General features: G+C 38.8%; 1 pseudogene; it reads right to left on the bottom strand.

Annotated features, from left to right (window-relative positions):
• The window catches only part of LOC110295252, a 2,896-nt pseudogene extending 1,239 nt beyond the window's left edge, over positions 1 to 1,657 (bottom strand).
• Between the last annotated feature and the right edge of the window lie 4,284 nt (positions 1,658 to 5,941).

The raw sequence follows: 5,941 nt of genomic DNA, 5'->3' as shown, positions 1-5,941 counted from the left end.
CTCCTCCTCCTCCTCCTCCTCCTCCTCCTCCTCGACCTCCTTCGTCTCGCTCAAGGAAGGGTGGCATTTCCTCCAGGACAGTTGCCAGGATGTCAGTGCTGGGGACAATACAAAGTCGCAGGTACTCCACAGTTGGCTGTTGCAGCTCTACACCTGCCTTCTACAGTTGGCTGTCACGGAGCAGCATGTCCTGAGCCTTTACATCTGGAAAGAGGTTCACTAACTTGATATAGGTGGACAGTAGGAGTGCCCGAGTGTAGACGCTGCACAAGTGGAACTTGGAGTGGAGCAGGTTGAACTGGATCAGAGGGGCTGGATCATGGGTTCCCAGCTATAAGGTTTTCAAACTCTCCCAGGATGTAGCCTCCCATTTTGACCAAGTTCTCACGACATGCTGGAGCCTGCAATGCCTCAAACACCGTTTTGGAGCATAACCTAGCACATCATCATGATTGATGACAATCTGGATGACATGGTACCCACTCTTCGCTCATATAGTCCCCTGCAATGCGGATGAGGTTGAGGATGGTGTCCACATACCAAGTGTAGTCCACTCCATACTTCTCAACCAGGATGGCCACTTTTATCACAATTTCCTCTCAGATAGAGTAGTCAGACGTTTCTAGGTAGCTCATCATCTCAGACACAATCTGCTGGGTGTTGCTTTGGTCATACATGGCATAGAGCAGGTCCACAACCCACTGCCTCACGCTCACTTCTCATTCTGTCTTCAAGGCCTTGATGACAGTCTCAATGTGGGTCTTGACGGCCTCGTGAGAGAACGGAGAGTTGGCCAGTGTGCACATGTTCTCCAGAGCCAGGTAGTGTAGGTTGGTCTCGCGGTGCTGTATGAACTGACCCAGCTGGTTGCAGGTGTGGATGAGCAAGTTTGGCTCACTGTCATGGTGAATAATCAGGCCGATGGTCTCAAATGGCACAGCCTTCTTGGCATTTGAATGCTGAATCTTCTTGGATTTGGGTGGCTCCTTGACCTTGTTCAGGATGGTCTCCAAGCGCTGAGTCTGGGGGTTGGTAGCATTGCAGCAATTTCAGAAATTTGCCTGATAGCCAAGGAGCTGGGACAAAGTAGTAAGTATAATCCCGAAGATCTGTTGATGCAGAGGTCACCGTTCTGCCCAGCTGAGAGAGATGTAGTGATGAGGCTAGTTGCAGCAGTCACTACACCCAAGTGCTGGTCATTGAGGAGGTGTACCACATGAGATGTCCAGTCGCTCATGGGAACTAGGTCAGGGGATGTCCTATACAGGTGCAACACGCACAGGGCTGCGCTCTGCTTTACACTATCCATGGTATTTCCTGCCATGAGGATCTTAGGGATCTTTCCAGCAAAGGCCTCTGTCATCTCACAGCCACTCACATTGGCAATGCAGTGCAGGGCAAGGCCCATAAATGTAAGATTGCGGCTGGCCAGGTCATTCTTAATAGCATTGTTAATCAACCAGATCAATTCGCAATTCGTGTTCACCAATACAGAGATGAAAAGATAGCCAATCTGCTTTTCCATGTATCTGTTTGAGCTCAGAAGATTCACAGCTTCCATGTGTCCAAAGTCAATGTCATGACCAAGGAGAAAGATGAAGAGCAATTTTTAGACCTTCTTCTTTTTACTGTAACCATCAAGAGCCCTGTCACCTTTAAATTTTATTTTTTATTAAATAAATTTAAATAAATTTTATCGAATAAATTTATTAAATAAAATATTAATATTAAATTTAATATTTTCCAGTTCCTTGTTTATCCTCTTTACTTCAGCTTCTTTACGTTTACAAATTCAGAGGTTCAGTCTATCATCATCATGGCAGGAAGGATGGCAGCATCCAGGCTTACATGGTGCTAGAAGAGCTAAGTGTTCTACATCTTAATCTGAGGGCAGCCAGAAGGAGACTCCTTATTTTCTATTAAAAGGCAGTCAGTTTTGGACTACCTAGACCACAGTCTGCAAGACACTCATGAAAAATTTGAAATAACAGCAAAATAAATTAAAATAGCAACAGCAACTAAAATTAAAATACCTGTAATTTCTGTTAGTTATGCAGCTACTCCCGATAATACTGATATTTTCTGTTGTTCTGTTAACACTGGGGGGAGTCAGTCACTATCAAGAGTTCAGTAGTAAAGATTATTCATGCACAAGGACATAGATTCCATTGGTTCCTATCTACAAAGTACTCATGGTTTATAGAACTCCTGACCAGAGCTTCCACCATGTGTGGTAAAAAGTGGACCTAGATATTGAGTAAGTGAAGTAAACATGGTTTTAAAAATCCTCTGCAGCTAGAAACCAAGTGTTAGAAAGAATTCTGTAGGCATGGTGATTTACTCTAAACAAGCCAAGAAAATTAGACCTTATGCAGACAAGGTTTCATTAGTTCTCACCTACACACAAGCATCAATGTGAAATACCTCATGAGTGCAAGAGGCCTGGGTATTGATTTATCCCATAATTATAAGACTTTATGAGAAAACATGAAGAAAAACTATAGAATATGTTAAGAAATAGACATTTTAAACTTGTTAATAATAGAAAATATAAATTAGAAATAACAATAATTTTATATGTAAGATTTTTCTTCTAGGGGAGAAAAATGTTTTCCTAAGTCAGCAAGCAGTTGCAATCAACACATGAGAAATGGATATCAATAATACACAACCAATGTAGAATAGCTGGTAGCCCGTTTACAACTGCATGCTCATTCTTCCTTAGAAGCAAAGCAAAGACTTAAGAAATAATAGCAAACTCCTAATTTATCACATTATCCACACACTCTAATAAGAACATGCTGAAAAGGTTGAAATGAACTGGAATTTTTTTCAGTCCTTATTTGTGACTACCTAGGAAAATAATTTGGCAAAAAGCATTAAAACATTGGAACACTAAAGAAAAGGTTTCAGGGTCCTATCTCACTTAATACTCACACCATACCTGTGAAGCCGCTACGGCCACATTCACTGTATGAAGGAAGAACTCAAGGGTCTATGAAGGTAATGCAAGGCAAACAAATCACAAGGCAGATCTTGTAGGAAGCACTAGCCATACCCTAAAACATTTCTCTGCTGCATCTGAGCCTGAAATGTGTCGATCACACTCTAATATGATGTCTTTCAGCTATTTGTACAAGAAAGGTGTGCCAGCATCTCCTACAAGATTTTGAAGGATACTAAAGACAAGTTCATAACTCAACATGTGAAAAGTTAAGAGAATGAGAAATTAATTTTTGAATATGTCTGCATCTATTGAAAATTTTATTGTGAAATGTCCATTATTACTCAGAGAAATATGTATAATAATTCATTGAAACAGTAAAAATATGAAATACAATGATAAAAATTATTAAAAGTTTTAGAAATAATTGGGCATAAAATGACTTAAAAGGGCATATGCTAGTGGGCTAGAGACTGAATTCAATGATAGAGCTTGTTGTTGTACTGAATTAAGAAATATATGCATGTGTATGAATATGTATGTGTATGTATATGTATATATGTATGTGTGTGTAAAATGAATTATCGTGTTGTAGAATTAGAACATCTTTTGTTTCTTTCACATTACTAGATTTCTCTAGTTGCTAATCATAACATTTGTGATAAAGAAAATGCAAATTCATATTTTGAAGCTGAGGAAGAACTTAATTACCATAGTTAGTCTATTTAGATTATATGAGGTCCAATAATCCACAAGGCTCAGTCATTCCATAGAGCTAAGACTCTATATCAAAAATGGATATTTAATATATTAACATATTTCATACGGATTTCCCCGTAATTTGGTATAACCTTATCATACTAGAATAATGGCTGTCAACTGAGACAGAACAGCAGCATAGGGTTGCAGGTTCTTAAGTTTTAGCTGGACTTTGCAACTAATTAATTGGTGTTACATTTTGATAGAATGTTATAAACCTGACTGAACTTGGATATAAAGTTTATTGTCAATTAAACTGTTGTCATTTAAGATGGTTAAAGAGAAGAAGCTGAGATATAACACCTTAGATTGACAAGAAACTATACTTGGTAGTGTAGAGGTCTCCACATGTATTTCTATAATTATATAGTACTATCCTGCTTTGGTTTTTGTTGCTGTGGTAAAACTTTCACCAGTATCAACTTAGTGAAGGAAGGCTTTATTTGGCTTATACTTTCATAGCAGAGTCCATCATCAAAAGAAGGGAAGGCAAGAAGTCAATGCAGGAACTTGGAAGCAGCAACTGAAGCTCCCCATGGGTTACTTGGCTTGCTTTCATATACTACTCAGGACCACATGCACAGGGGTGGCACAGCCCACAGTGAGCTCCAGTATCAATCATTAATCAGGATAATGCTCCCACAAACTTGCTTACAGGCTAATTTGATGGAGCATTTTTTTTCAAATGGGATTCTCTCCTCAGAGATGACTCTAGTTTGTGTCAAGTTGACAAAAAACTAACCATCACAAGGAATGAAAGTTGAGGTTGAATAGATAGCCAAATGAGAAAAAAAATTCTTATCTGAATGTTGATATGATTTTTGTTGCCAAGAATAGAGTCTGGCTTCACATTTATTTCCCAGCATCCAGGGAAAACCTGTACATAAGCATCAGAAAGAGTCGATCAGTCCACAGACTCCAGGGACACAAAGGTTTATGTAGAAACCAACATTTCCCCCTTGTTGGGATATTATGCAGAGCTGAATGATTTAATGGGTGATGCACACACGTTATTTTTCACAGTAAATGAAGAAGTGGATTCTACATGGCTATATTTTATAGTGACTGTTTTTGAAAAGTCAAGGATTTAACATAAATCAACTATCAGTGAGGGAGTTTTACAAGGACTTTGGTGATGCTGTTGAGACTTTGTTTTGCCAGCTGCCTTTGCCCATACTCCCCTATCTTGCCTGTTTTCCTTAAATTTTTTCCAACTTTTCCCTTCCCCTTGTTAAATTCTTTCAGAGGCAGATGGCAAAAGTAGGAAGAATCTGAACTCCTAGATCAGATTGCTTGATAAAACTCCCTTTCTCCCATATACTGGCAATTTATCATGTGCATGGTGCTTAATCTTTGTGTTTCTGCCTTCTCTTCTGGAAAGTGGGTTTAATAATACTCATCTCATGAGTCATAATTGTGACCTAGAGAGTGTATAGTAAATAATATACAGAGATTAATTAGAATGATCACAGTAAAGTTGATAATTAGCTCAGTTGACAATCAATTTTGAGTTGCTATAATGCAGTATGTATAATGTAAGGTATAACATAATGTAATAAATTGTATGTTCAAGCTAAATAATTTGCTAACTTCACATAGCTTCCACTTAGTAGTAGAGATAGAGTACACAAAGAGGTAACTAGCCAGACCAACAACTAAATAGGTAACTAAAACAAACCAATAACAACCATGTACAATGAAGGTCCACCATGCCATTTTGTTCAGAGAAAAATGGAGGCTAAAGAAATTCTCATGAAGGAGGTGAAATCTAAGGCCAGTATAAAAGGAGCAAAAGCATACAATGCTTTACTTTGAGTCATGCATAGTACTCAGATGCTTGTATGTAACTCATAAAATCTTTTGCAGAATAATGTGATGTGTTTTTTTTTTTCTTAAATGAGGCTAGGGAATAAGGAAATTAAATAACTGCCTAAGGATGCATAGTTAGAAGGCAGCAGATCTTAGTGTCTATGCTCTCAGTTATTATAATTCTTGTATCTTCAGCACCATGAATATGAAAGAATACATGCCATGTGTGTCCTAAAGAAGAGACTGCATGCAGGGAAGGGGGAGTAGATGTAGCAGAATTCAGAAGAAAGGAAGTCATGCTGTGGAAGGACAAACCAGAAGTTCTCTGAACAGCTGTTCCAGAGTGCAGCAGGATGTCATGAGCATAGTGACACAGGCTGAGAGAATGGAACATCTTTGTGTTGCACATGAAAATGATCCTATGCCAGT

The sequence above is a fragment of the Mus caroli genome, chromosome 5, assembly GCF_900094665.2.
Source record: "Mus caroli chromosome 5, CAROLI_EIJ_v1.1, whole genome shotgun sequence".
In the NCBI taxonomy this organism is placed as follows: Eukaryota; Metazoa; Chordata; class Mammalia; order Rodentia; family Muridae; genus Mus; species Mus caroli.
The sequence above is the reverse complement of the archived record's forward strand: the minus strand, read 5'-3'. Positions and strand labels throughout refer to the sequence as shown.